The 14,408-nt window shown below is 41.2% G+C and overlaps 1 pseudogene; it reads left to right on the forward strand.

Annotated features, from left to right (window-relative positions):
* The first annotated feature begins 791 nt into the window (after positions 1-791).
* LOC102268943 (elongation factor 1-alpha 1 pseudogene) lies at positions 792-11,686 on the forward strand (annotated as a pseudogene).
* Positions 11,687-14,408: the final 2,722 nt, after the last annotated feature.

Below are 14,408 nucleotides of genomic sequence, written 5' to 3' on the forward strand. Positions count from 1 at the left end.
AATGGACCATCACCCTGGGGAGTGAGAAGGTCAAGCCAGTCTGGGCACCCCACTTATGCAGGAGTCCAGTATGCAGGAGATGGTCCTCCTGGCCTGGTGAGAGATGATGAGATAGAAAGAAGGCTGGAGAAGCCTAGAGTCTGCTCCCCAGGAGGCACACATGCCAACTTGCTGACAATCAGGGTGGAGAAAGCCTTGTGTTGTCAGTTGCCATCTTTCCAAATGTAGCTGTCTGGAGGGGTGAACACCCCAGCCCCGATCACTCCACAGCATAGCTGGGCCTGGGATCAGGGCAGAGACTCAGTCAAGCTGGCCAGAGACAGACCGGGGTGCCTGGTGGCCACTGCTAGATCACATACCAGGTGGTGAGTGTAGACACGGAGGACCTTGTCAGCCTAAGGACCAGGTGGCACCCCAAAAGGATGCAGCAAGGAGGTACTGAAACTCAGGCAGCCAGGCCCTGGGGGAGGACTCACGTAGACAGGAAGAGACAGCCCTGAGGGCCTGGGGTGCAGCTGGGGTGGGCCACAAGGACCATGGTCAGGGTTCTCGGGAGTGCACGGTGGCTCCTCTCCCAGCAGAAGAGCCCGCCCTCCCCAGACGGCAGTGTGGTGCTAGACTGGGGACAGAAGGGTCCTGGGAAAAGTCTGCCACAGGGGTGGCCCCAATCTCTGGTGGCAGCCTGGCAACAATCCTGAAGCCACAATACCCCTTCCCCCAGTCCTCACCGATTCCATGGATGAACACAACAGAGAGGACGGCATAACCTTGGACAGCCTGCAAGCAGAACCATGGTCTGCACACTGATGGGACCCAGGACCTCTGTGACCACACGGACCTCACTTGCTTTAGCAACTGCCTGTGTGCAGCAGGGTACACACTCGAAGGCTTGGACCATGATCAAACCTGACCCTCGTGGGGGAGCAGACCCCATGCCTGACGGGGTGGCAATAGCCATGGTGTGGAGTGGAAACCCCACCTCACATCAGCAGAAGCTATGGATACTACAATACCAACCACACCCGCTTCCAAGGGGAAAAGGGCCAGCTCACCTTGAGGAAGCACATGGCTGGGGTCCAAAACTAGCCCTTGCACCAAAAACATTGTACAAACACGGTCTACACAGAGATATTCCCTCAAAACAACATCCCTTCCAGACCAAAGTTGGTAACTCTTTCTCCTAAATTTATAGCAACATAGAAAGTTAAGAAAATGACAAAGCAGAGAAGTACGCCCAATTCAAAGAACCAGAGAAATCCCCTGAAAGAGCAAATCATGAAAAAGAGCTCACTAGTTTACTAGACCCTGAGTTCAAAAGCAGGTGGTAAAAATGGTAACTCAGTTAAGAAAGATTTTCAAGAGAATTGCAGAACACTGTAATAAGGAACAAGAAACAATAAAGATGTACCAATCAAAATTAGTTCAATTGCCATGATAAAAACAAACCTAGAAGCAATTACTAGAGGGCCAAATGACAGAGAAGAATGAACAGGTGATCTGGAAGATAGAATAATGGAAATCACTGAATCAAGAAAGCAGGCAGAGAGACAATTAAAAAAAATAGCAATTTGGGGATCTAAGAGATAAAATAAAATCTGAAAACTACACATGATAAGGTAAAGAGAGGAAAAAAAAAGTGTTCAAAAATGTATTTGAAGAAATCACGGCTGAAAACTTCCCAAACCTAAATAAGAAAACAGATATCCAAGTACCAGAAGTACAGAGGATCCCAAACAAGTTGAATCCAAACAGACTCATACCAAGACAAATCATATAAAATCGCAAAAGTTAAAGAGAAGATTCTAAAGACAGTAAGAGAAAAACAAAATCAATTGTAGGGGAACCCCGGTAAAGCTATCAGCTGATGACAGAAACTGCAGGCCAGAAGGGAGTATCATGATATATTCAAGTCTTGAAAGGGGAAAATCTGCAACCTAGGATACTCTACCTAGCAAGATTATGCAATGGAGAAAAGACAGTCTTTTCAAAAATGATGTTGGGAAAGCTGGACAGCTGCATGTAAATCAAAGCAGTTAGAACACTTCCTAACTTCATTTGTACTTCCAGAAACAAAATTAAACTCAAAATGGTTTAAAGGCCAAACTTAAGACATGACACAATGAAAATCCTAGCAGAATACACAGGCAAAAAATCTTGGACATAAATCATGGCAATATTTTCTTAGATTAGTCTCCCCAGGCAAAAGAAGTAAATGGCACCTAATCAAATTTATAAGTTTTCACACAGCAAAGGAAACCATTAACCAAACAGAAAGACACCGATGGAATGGGAGAAAGTATTTGCAAATGATGTGACCAACAGGAGTTAATACCTTATATATATAAACAGCTCATACAACTCGATATCAAATAAACAATCCAGTCAAAAATGGGCAGAAGACCTAAACAGATATTTTTTCAAAGGACTCATAGATGGTCAACAAACACATGAAAAGATGCTACTTAACATCACTACTTAATAGAGAAATGCAAATCAAAACCACTTCACATGGGTCAGTCCTGTTCAGTTCAGTCAGTCAGTCAGTCGCGTTCAACTCTTTGCGACCCCATGGACTGCAGCACACCAAACCTCCCTGTCCATTACCAACTCCCGGAGTTTACTCAAACTCATGTCCATCGAGTCGCTGATGCCATCCAGTCATCTCATCCTCTGTCATCCCCTTCTCCTCCCGCCTTCAATCTTTCCCAGCATCAGGATCTTTTCAAATGAGTCAACTCTTCACATCAGGTGGCCACAGTATTGGAATTTCAGCTTTAGCATCAGTCCTTCCAATGAATATTCCGGACTGATTTCCTTCAGGATGGACTGGTTGAATCTCCTTGCTGTTCAAGGAACTCTCAAGAGTCTTCTCCAGCAACAGTTCAAACGCATCAATTCTTCAAGCACTTAGCTTTCTTTATTGTCCAACTCTCACATGCATAATGACTACTGGAAAAACCATAGGTCAGAATGGCTATAATGGAAAGTTTACAAATAATAAATGCTCAGAGCATGTGTAGTAAAGAGGACTCTCCTACACTGTTAGTGGAAATGGAAATTGCTGCGGCCACTTTGGGAACTAGTATGGAGGTCTTTAAATATCTAAAAATAGAGTTACCGTATGATTCGACATCATTCCCATGCCTCGTTATTTATCTGGAAAAATGAAGACACTAATTTGATAATATACCTGCACCCCCAACATTCACAGCAACACTGTTTACAATAGCCAAACATGAAAACAACTCAAATGCCCATTAGCTGATTGGCTTAATAAAATGTGACATACATCATCTGCTAATGGGCATTTGAGTTTTTTCCATGTCTTGACTATTGTAAATAGTACTGCTATGAATGCTGGGGTGCATGTATCTTTTAGAATTAGGGTCTTTGTTTTTCCAGATGGATAACCAGGAGTGAATGCTGGATTGTATGGTAACTGTATTTTTAGATTTTTAAGGGACCTCCATACTGCTTTCCATAGTGACTGAACATATATTTAGATAAATGAATCACTTTGCTCTATACCTGAAGCACAACATTGCAATCAACTATAAATCAATAAAAACATCAAATAGACATTAAACCTTATTTGTTTTTCTTTATTTTTCTTTGAGAGTATGAGATAAAGTTAATAAGCACATAATCACACACTGACATAAAGAAAAAGGTTTAGATAAGCCGTATGAGTTCCAAAAGTTTTAGAGAACAGGACTTTGGAGGACATACAGAATTTATCTCTTTTCGTCTTGGCACAGCAATTTTCTTTCATGAATCTATCAAATGTGAGAAAAAATAAAGTTCTAACTTTTACAGTCAGCTCCCCAACCAATTTGTAATGCAATTTTGAGGGAGGTTTGTGTTCATTGCTTTTCAGGGTCTTACTAATTTAACTGTTTACCAGATACTGCTTTGAAGACTATATCAGTTTAAAGTATAATATTTGTATTGAAAATCTTAACATTTCCACTTGGAAATAGGAAGACCAGAAAATCTGTTTGAAAATCCACAGGAATAGTGATCAAGTCCTGAGATAACTTTGGAATGGACAAGTGGAAAGGAACCTCATTCTAAGGCTATCTACACCAATCTAAAGATACTTAGGAAAGATTTTGATGCTGATAGTTTTTCAACAAAGTAACTGTGATGATGTCTATAATAAACAAATTCATCTGGTAATTGGAGGCAAAATGAACCTCATTATGGAAATAAATCTGCATTATTTTTGGTGCGATTGGATTGGGAAAACTTTGTAACAGTATGTTGCTGTTCACAAGAGCAAAACAACTCAATTCATCCACTTGCAGAGGAAAATATTATCTGTCCAGAAGTGGCAAGAGGGTTTAACTGAGCTCGAAAATATTCCTGCCTGAATGTGAAGCTTGAAGCTTTAGTGTGAATGTGTGTGGTCCCACATGCACAGATGTCTGTGAACAAAGGAAAGAACCAGGGTCTAGCATTGCTGGGGTTTCAGCCAGTTCAGTTGAGGGATTCAGTCGTGTCTGACTCTTTGCGACCCCATGGACTGCAGCACACCAGGCTTCCCTGTCTATCACCAGCTCCCAGAGCTTGTTCAAATTCATGTCCATCCAGTTGGTGATGCCATGCAATCATGTTTCAGTAGGGGAGAAAAATTCTAAAATGTATTTGAGAATCAGTGAGGAACTGTCTGTTTCTCTGTATATTACTCATAAAGTACAACTGATTAAAGAATTTGATGCTTAACAAGAGTTATTCTTAGAATTGTAATTTTTGAATTAGAACATTAGAATCAAGGACAGGGCAAATATAGGACATACTTATAAGACTGACATGTCAACACATAGGTACATAGATGGTAAATACTTCAGAGTCCCTATTCATAAACTCAAAATATGGCTCTAAGATTCTTAAAAGCCAAAGGAAAATGCATTTTATTGTGTGATTTTCTAGTCTTTCCTGACTTCCAGGTGGAAATGTTAAAGTTTTGTATATAAATATTATACATTAAACTGATATAGTCTTCAAAGCAGATTGGGTTTATAATACTGATTAATGTAATTAACTGGAGAATGAGAAACTGTCCCAAAGACATATAGAAACTGTCCCCCAAATTCTTCAGTCATCACCATCAATCTTGAAAATTCTCACAGTCCTACAGCAAAGATAGGTGAAAACTTAAGAAGCATTATTTGTGTCAATGAAATCAAAACTGATCTGAAAGAATATGGACATTGTTTTAAAGCCTGAATGCGCTAGACCAACCAAAGTCAGTCAAGAGGAGCAAAACCCCATGGCTCCATTCAGAAAAGATAATATGGGTAAATCGAGTAGTCTTTATGTCTGGAATAGATAGTATAAGCCACTAGGATCTCACCACTCAGTACAGCATAGAGTATACTCAAAGCATCAGAGATACTCCTGATTGAGCCAGAAGACACTGCCATGTTGGCCCAGATCAAAAGGAAATGGGAAACCAAACCTACTGGTGCTGAGACACTCCCTCCTTTCAAAGCCCTTGACTCCTGCTTCCAGTCCACCTTGGCCTCAGATAGTCTACAAAGAGTAATGATCAGTGATGCACCTAGAGCTCCTTGTCTCTCAGGGGGATTCATAGGCCTTAATCACCTTATTCTGAGTACACCTTATTCTGGGAAAGGGTGGGGGGACTCAAACTGTATGGTTCTATTGATTACAGACACCAAGTCACCACTGAGCCTGCTCTTGTTGTGTCTGACTCTTTGCGATCCCCAGGACTCTAGCCCATCGGCCCCTTTGTCCATGGGATTTCCCAGGTAAGAATACTGGGGTGGGTTTCCATTTCCTCCTCCAGGGGATCTTCCTGACACAGGGATCAAACCGGTACCTTCTGCTTCTCCTGCATTGGCAGGAAGGTTCTTTACCACTGAGCCACCTGGTTGGGGGAACTAAAATTTAACTGGTGAATTTGAGATCAGAGTCACAGCAGGGGAGAGAAACTGAAGCCATTTTGTGCGTGAAAGTGAAAGTTGCTCAGTTGTGTCCAAGTCTTTGTGATCCCATGGACTGTATAGTCCATGGAATTCTACAGGCCAAAATACTGGAGTGGGTAGCCTTTCCCTTCTTCAGGGGATCTTCCCAATCCAGAGACTGAACCCAGGTCTCCCACATTGCAAGTGGATTCTTTACCAGCTGATCCACAAGGGAAGCCCAAGAATACTGGAGTGGGTAGCCTATCCCTTCTCCAGAGGGTCTTCCCAACCCAGGGATTGAACCAGGGTCTCCCCCATTGCAGGCAGATTCGTTACCAACTGAGCTATCCAGGAAGCCCATCTCATGCGTAAAGTGAAGTCCCTCAGTCCTATCTGACTCTTTGTGACCCCATGGACTGTAGCCCACCTCTCTCCTCCCTCTCCTCCATCCATGGGATTTTCCAGGCAAGAGTACTGGAGTGGGTTGCCATTTCCTTCTCCAGGGGATCTTCCTGACCCAGGGATCGAACCTGGGTCTCCAGCATTGTAGACAGACATTTTACCATCTGAGCCACCAGGGAAGTCATATGTGGGGACCTTTAGAAACAGTCATGCACTATTGTGACTTCTGCTGAATTTTGAATTGTGATCAATGTTTTACATGCTTATAAAAAGAATGTTTATAAAGGTCAGAGGGGATCCTCCTGATTGGAAATAATTTAATGTGAAGAAGTTAGTGGGATATGTAAATCACTTCCAAACCACCTTCCTGTCCCTTCTCTGATGGCCCAACAAAGTAATATAGAATGCCAGGGAGAGGAGGGGAACACAGCCTTGATTAGTACTCAACATCAGCAGGAGTAACCAGAGATGAACTATTTCAACACAACCGTCATGATGCCAGTGAAAAATGCTCATGGGATCTGAAGACTTACACTAGGTTACTGTCAACTGAATTTAGTCCTTTCACTCTAGAGAGAGAGAGAGAGAGAGAGAGAGAGAGAGAGAGACAAAGGGAGGTCTTAAGAGAGAAAGGCAGAAGTCGGCAACAAACAGCAGATCAGCAGGGCAGGGATGAGCAGAACACAGATATCAGTAAAATACAGGTTCTAGAATCAGCAAAGGTGGGTTTGAATCCCAGATTTCTATACACAGATTTACATCGGTTTATGCAAGCTAGTTAATTTTCAAGACATCTGTTTTCTCATTCAATCTGTTGAGAGGCTAATCCTTAGTATACAAGATTGCTGTAAAGATTAAATGTGCAGCAACGTAACTAGGTTGAAGAAAGCATGTCTGGTTCCTGTAAGGGACATATACAATTGAATGACTGAAACAAGGAACGTTGACCATTATCATCCTGTCAGCCTCAGGATAACTTGGTTATCCCACCTCATCTCTTGAAAGCATCAGACTTAGAGTGGGTATTAAAGAAGACATTTCTCTTACTAATATTAATATATTTAATAATAGAAATATTGGAGTGATGTCAACTATTAAGACTGAAGAGAAAAATAAAACCTAGAATATGATGATTTCTGTGTGATAAAATAAAAGTTGAAAGAAAATTAACTTTTAAATTTATATTAAAAGTAAGAGGATAACAGGAAAGAAATGGCTGTTGCTTAAGTATGTTATAATGCTATTAAATGATATGAATTGGAATAATGCAGTTCAATTCACATTGTGCTAGTTATTTATAAGAATGGTTATGTTATATTTTAATTTATGTAATTATATTAGAAAGAGAAGATTGATATTCAAGGTAGTTGAAATTTTAAAAGAGGATACTGCACTTCTCCATGTGTCCATGTTTTATATATACTGTGTAAAACATCATAATAAAACTATTTAAATCATGGGTTTCTTTTGCAATTTAAATGTGATAAGGTTCTTATAGTCATGTCAGTAACAAAATAAAAGAGACTCTAAAGTTTCCAAGAATCCCAGAAACCACAAGTGATTTATCTCCAAATACTAAGATAAATATAATATCTACTTCATGAGATTCTGGTGACAATGAATGATATAATACATGTCAAGTATTGGCGATAGCACTGACATGGTAAGAACTTACTTGGTGTTGTTTACTGATATGTTTGGTATGGCTTATAAATCCTTATCTATAATTTCTGAGACGTAATGAAGAATAGATGAGGTATTTCATGTCAGAATGTGAGTTAACATGACAATTAAAAAAAAATTTTTTTTTTTTTTTACTGTATGATGATTGCTTTACAGAATTTTGTTGTTTTCTGTCAAACTTCAACATGAACCAGCCATAGGGATACATATATCCCCTCCCTCTTGAGCCTCCCTCCCATCTCCTCCCCATCCCATCCCTCTAGGTTGATACAGAGCCCCTGTTTGAGTCCTCTGAGTCATACAGCAAATTCCCGTTGGCTATCTATTTTACATGCGGTAAGGTAAGTTTCCATGTTACTCTCTCCATACATCTCACCCTCTTCTCCCCTCTCTCCCATGTCCATAAGTCTGGTCTCTATCTCTGTTTCTCTATTGCTGCTTTGCAAATAAATTCATCAATACCATCTTTCTAGATTCCATATATATACATTAGCATACAATATTTCTCTATTTCTGACTTACTTTATCCTGTATAACAGGTTCTAGGTTTGTCCACCTCTTTAGACTTGCTCTTTTTTATGGATGAGTAATATTCCATTGTGTATATGTACCACTGCTCCTTTATCCATTCATCCATTTGCTGTATGGCTCTGGAAGCTTGAACAGGGCCTCTGTATCATCTAACATGACAATTTTTCACAGAAGAAGATAAATTTATTAAATATACACTAATTAATCTGAGGCTGATATTCACAAAAAAAATGGATATGTTTATAGAATGTAATCTATACGATAAAAGTTATATAACTACAAATTTGGACATCTTTAGGTTTTAATTAGCCTATAAAAGGCATGACACACTTGTCATTTTGAGTATAGGGTAGTGGTCCAAATGATGCCTCTGAAGTCAGACTATGCAAATTCAACCCCTAGCTCCACTGATATCAAAAAGCATTACCTCTAGTAAACAATAAATCTACTGGTCCCTCAGTATCATCTATGATATGAAAGCAATACAGGTACCTACTAAATTTTCCAGTGATTTTTTTTTTTTTTTTTTTTTATTTTTTAATTTTTTTTTTTAATTTCAGGTATACACGTGCTCCCCATCCTGAACCCTCCTCCTCCCCTCCCATACCATCCCCCTGGGCCGTCCCAGCGCACCAGCCCCAAAACAGTGCTGGCATAGAAGTACCCAGTAAATGTAAGCTTTTTTTGGTTATTTTTCAGAACTATTATAAAATATTTTGAGAAACTTCCTCTAGATTTTTGTAGATAGGACCAGAAGTGACACTAACTTTTTAAATTTTCAGTCAGTTCAGTTCAGTTCAGTCGCTCGGTCGTGTCCGACTCTTTGCAATCCCATGAACTGCAGCACGCCAGGCCTCCCTGCCCATCACCAACTCTTGGAGTTCACTCACACTCATGTCGATCGAGTCAGTGAAGCCGTCCAGCCATCTCATCCTCTGCCGTCCCCTTTTCCTCCTGCCCCCAATGCCTCCCAGCATCAGAGTCTTTTCCAATGAGTCAACACTTCACATGAGGTGGTCAAAGTACTGGAGTTTCAGCTTTAGCATCATTCCTTCCAAAGAAGGACTGATCTCCTTTAGAATGGACTGGTTGGATCTCCTTGCAGCCCAAGGGACTCTCAAGAGTCTTCTCCAACATCACAGTTCAAAAGCATCAATTCTTCAGTGCTCAGCTTTCTTCACAGGCCAACTCTCACATCCATACATGACCACTGGAAAAACCATAGCCTTGACTAGACGGACCTTTGTTGGCAAAGTAATGCCTCTGCTTTTGAATATGCTACCTAGGTTGGTCATAACCTTCCTTCCAAGGAGTAAGCGTCTTTTCATTTCATGGCTGCAATCACCATCTGCAGTGACTTTGGAGCCCTGCAAAAATAAAGTCTGACACTAATTCCACTGTTTCCCCATCTATTTCCCATGAAGTGATGGGACCTGATGCCATGATCTTCGTTTTCTGAATGTTGAACTTTAAGCCAACTTTTTCACTCTCCACTTTCACTTTCATCAAGAGTCTTTTTAGTTTCTCTTCACTTTTTTAAATTTTAGTACTCATAATCCCAGCCTTTGGCTTCTAATTAATTGTAAATTACTCAGATATATGCAGATGACATCACCCTTAGGGCAGAAAGTGTAGAGGAACTAAAGAGCTTCTTGATAAAGGTGAAAGAGGAGAGTGAAAAAGCTGACTTAAAACTCAGTCTTTGCTTTATCACAACGGGTTTGCTGCCAGGACACAGGTTGTAAAAACCACCCTTAAACCTAAGCAAAATCGGGAAAGGAAAAAACCCACATACCCACATTGGGCACGTAGCTTCAGGGAGGTCTACCACGACTGGCCATCCAGTCTACAAATGTGGCAGGATTGACAAGAGAACAGTGGAAAAGTTCAAGAAGGAGGCTGCTGAGGCGGGAGGGCTCCTTCAAGTACGCCTAGGTCTTGGACAAACTGAAAGCTGAACGTGCATGGTATCACCATTGCTATCTCCCTGTGGAAATCTGGGACCAGCAAGTTCTGTGTTACCATCATTGATGCCCCCGGACACAGAGACTTCATCAAAAACGTGATTACAGGCACCTCCCAGGCTGACTGTGCTGTCCTGACTGTTGCTGCTGGTGCTGGTGAATTTGAGGCTGGCATCTCCAAGAGCGGGCATGAGCATGCCCTTCTGACCTGCACTCTGGGTGTGAAACAACTAATTTTTGGAGTTAAAATGGGTTCCATGGAGCCACCCTACAGCCAGAAGAGATACGAGGAAATTGTTAAGGAAGTCTGCGCCTACATTAAGAAAATTGTCTATAGTCCTGACACCGTAGCTTTTGTGCCAGTTCCTGGCTGGAATGGTGACAACATGCCAGAGCCAAGTGCTAACAGCAATCATGGTTCAAGGGATGGAAAGTCACCTGTAAGGATGGCAATGCCCATGGAACCACCCTGCTTGAAGCTCTGGAGTGCATCCTGCCACCAACTCACCCAACAGACAGACACTTGCGTTTGCCCCTCCAAGATGTCTATGAAATTGGTGGTATTTGTACTGTCCCTGTGGGTTGTGTGGAGACTGATGTTCTCAAACCTGGTATGGGGGTCACCTTTGCTCCAGTCAATGTAATGACTGAAGTGAAGTCTGCAGAAATGCACCATGAAGCACTGAGTGAAGCCCTTCCTGGGGACAATGTGGGCTTCCATGCCAAGAACGTGTCTGTCAAAGATGTTCGTCATGGCAACATGGCTAGTGACAGCAAAAATGACCCACCGATGGAAGCCTCTGGCTTCACAGCCCAGCTGATTATTTTTAACCATCCAGGCCAGATCAGTGCAAGATATGCACCTGTGCTGGACTGTCACAGAGCTCACATTGCTTGCAAGTTTGCTGAGCTGAAGGGGAAGATTGATTGTTGTTCTGGAAAAAGCTGGAAGATGGCCCTAAATCCTCGAAATCGGGCGATGCTGCCGTCGTTGATATGGTTCCTGGCAAGCCCATGTGTGTCGATAGCTTCTCTGACTCTCCTCCCCTGGGCCGTTTTGCTGTGCGTGACATGAGACAGACGGTCGCTGTGGGTATCATCAAAGCAGTGAGCAAGAAGGCAGCTGGAGCTGGCGAGGTCACCAAGTCTGCCCAGAAAGCTCAGAAGGAAGGTTGAATGAATATTATCCCCAATACCTGCCACCCCAAGTCTTAATCAGTGGTGGAAGTATGGTCTCAGAACTGTTTGTCTCAATGGGCCATTTAAGTTTAATAGCCAAAGACTGGTTAATAACAATGCATTGTAAAACCTTCAGAAGGAAAGGAGAATATTTTTGTGGACCATATGTTTTGTGTGTGGCAGTTTAAGTTATTAGTTTTTAAAATCAGTATTTTTTAATGAAAACAACTTGACCAAAAATCTGTCACAGAATTTGAGACCCATTAAAAACAGTTTAATGAGAAAAAAAAGAAAAAAAGCAACTCAACCTTCAGAAAACTAAGATCGTGGCATCCAGTTCAATCACTTCATGGCAAATAGATGGGGGAAAAGTGGAAACAGTGACAGACTTTTATTTTGAGGGGCTCCAAAATCACTGCAGATGGTGACTGCAGCCATGAAATTAAAAGATGTTTACTCCTTGGAAGAAGATCTATGACAAACTTAGACCACATATTAAAAAGCAGAGACATTATTACTTTGCTGCTGCTGCTGCTAAGTCACTTCAGTCATGTTCGACTCTGTGGGACCCCATAGATGGCAGCCCACCAGGCTCCCCTGACCCTGGGATTCTCCAGGCAAAAACACTGGAGTGGGTTGCCATTTCCTTCTCCAATGCATGAAAGTGAAAAGTGAAAGTGAAATCTCTCAGTCGTGTCCGACTCTTAGCGACCCCATGGACTGCAGCCTACCAGGCTCCTCCATCCATGGGATTTTCCAGGCAAGAGTACTGAAGTGGGTTGCCATTGCCTTCTCTGTTACTTTGTTGACAAAGGTCCATATCATCAGAGTTACGATTTTTTGAGTAGTCATGTATGGATGTGAGAGTTGGACCATAAAGAAGGCTGAGTGCTTTTGAACTGTGGTGTTGGAGAAGACTCTTGAGAGTCTCTTGGACTGCAAGGAGATCCAACCAGTCAATCCTAAAGGGAATCAATCCTGAATATTAATTGGAAGGACTGATCTTGAAGCTAAAGCTCTAACACTTTGGTCATCTGATGAGAAGAACCTACTCACTGGAAAAAAAAATCCTGATTCTTGGAGATTGAAGGTGGGAAGAGAAGGGAATGACAGAGGATGAGTTGGTTGGATGACATCACCAACTCGATGGACATGAGTCTGAGCAAACTCCAGGAGAGAGTGAAGTACAGGGAAGCCTGAGTTGGGAAGATTCCTGGAGGAGGGCATGGCAACCCACTCCATTATTATTGCCTGGAGACTCTCTGTGAATAGAAGAGCCTGGTGGGCTACAGTCCTTGGGGTCATAGAGAGAATGACTAAGCAGAGAGCAGCCTGACGTTCTGCAGTCTATGGGTCGCATAGAGTTGGGCATGACTGAGTGACCACCACCACCACCACTCTGAGATAGAGCTCTTATTTTCCTGCTCACTTTTCCCCATCCATTTTTAGACCTTTTTAAATAAATGTATACATACATATATTTTTTAATATATATTTTTGTATGTGTTAGTTGCTCAGTTGTATCCAACTCTTTGCAACACAATGGATGTGGACAGTAGCCCACCAGATTCCTCTGTCCATGGGATTCTCCAGGCAAAAATAAAGGAATGAGTAGCCATCCCTTTCTCCAGGGAATCTTCCTGACCCAGGGATCAAATCCTCTTCTGCATTGGCAGATGGATTCTCTATCACTGAGCCACCAAAGAAACCTTTAAATGTGTGTGTGTATTTTTTTATAATATATATATATTTTGAACAGATTTCAAAAATCTAGTTTTAAACAGAGTTGATTGGGTGGTCAGAAAAAAAAAAAAAGAACACATTTGCATTTTAAGACGTTTCATCTCATTCATTAGCCACATAACTATATAATTAGATCAAAACTGCAATTATTGTAGAGTCACAGAACTACAGGGTCTTAAATACTACTTGGAAATCTGTATTAATGAATTTCAGAAACAATTCTGTTATGATTTAAATTTTACAGTGTTTCACCCTAGCATATCATTGGAAGAATTTGTCTTTGAAGAAAGGGGCTATATCCCAGCTTCAGCTTGCTGAGGCTATTATTGAGTTGCTCCCAAGGATAAATTCTAAGATGTAAAATAAAGATGTAACTTGTCATCCAACTTGGATAACTTGGAGACTGGGGACACTACACTGAGATAATGAAAGTAAACTGGGGTGATCTGGAGGTAAGTGGAAGGATGCTAAATCTTCTATTGTGCATTGAACACTAGCAACAACTAGTAGCCTATGATGTAATTATTTAAAAAGTTTTCTCCTTTAGTTTTATGCATAAAACTATTACAGCCTCCCAAATAAATATTTGTATATTTTCCCCACCATTATATTTACCTATTGGTAGCCTGCTGAGTGTCTAAATCAAGAACTTTCTCTCAGAAACAAATCAAAATTGCTATGTGTAAAGTTTTAATTTTCCAGTTCCAAAGCTTAGAAGAACCAATAAGCATACGATCAATTTTAATTTAAATTGAAACCCACAGCTGTATTTACTGTAGATGGTCTTTCAGGGAACTGAATCTAATATAATTTCTTCACTTATCTAATCATATTGAAGGGATGTTTTGGCCAACTTGTTACAAGGAGAATGTGTAATGAAATAGGAAGAGATGATGTTATGTTTTATGATGTTTCATATTGTTCTGTTACTCTTCGATTTGGAGAAGTAGTGAGTCATTTGGATTAAACATGTCAG

Source organism: Bos mutus, chromosome 7 (assembly GCF_027580195.1).
Source record: "Bos mutus isolate GX-2022 chromosome 7, NWIPB_WYAK_1.1, whole genome shotgun sequence".
Taxonomy (NCBI): domain Eukaryota; kingdom Metazoa; phylum Chordata; class Mammalia; order Artiodactyla; family Bovidae; genus Bos; species Bos mutus.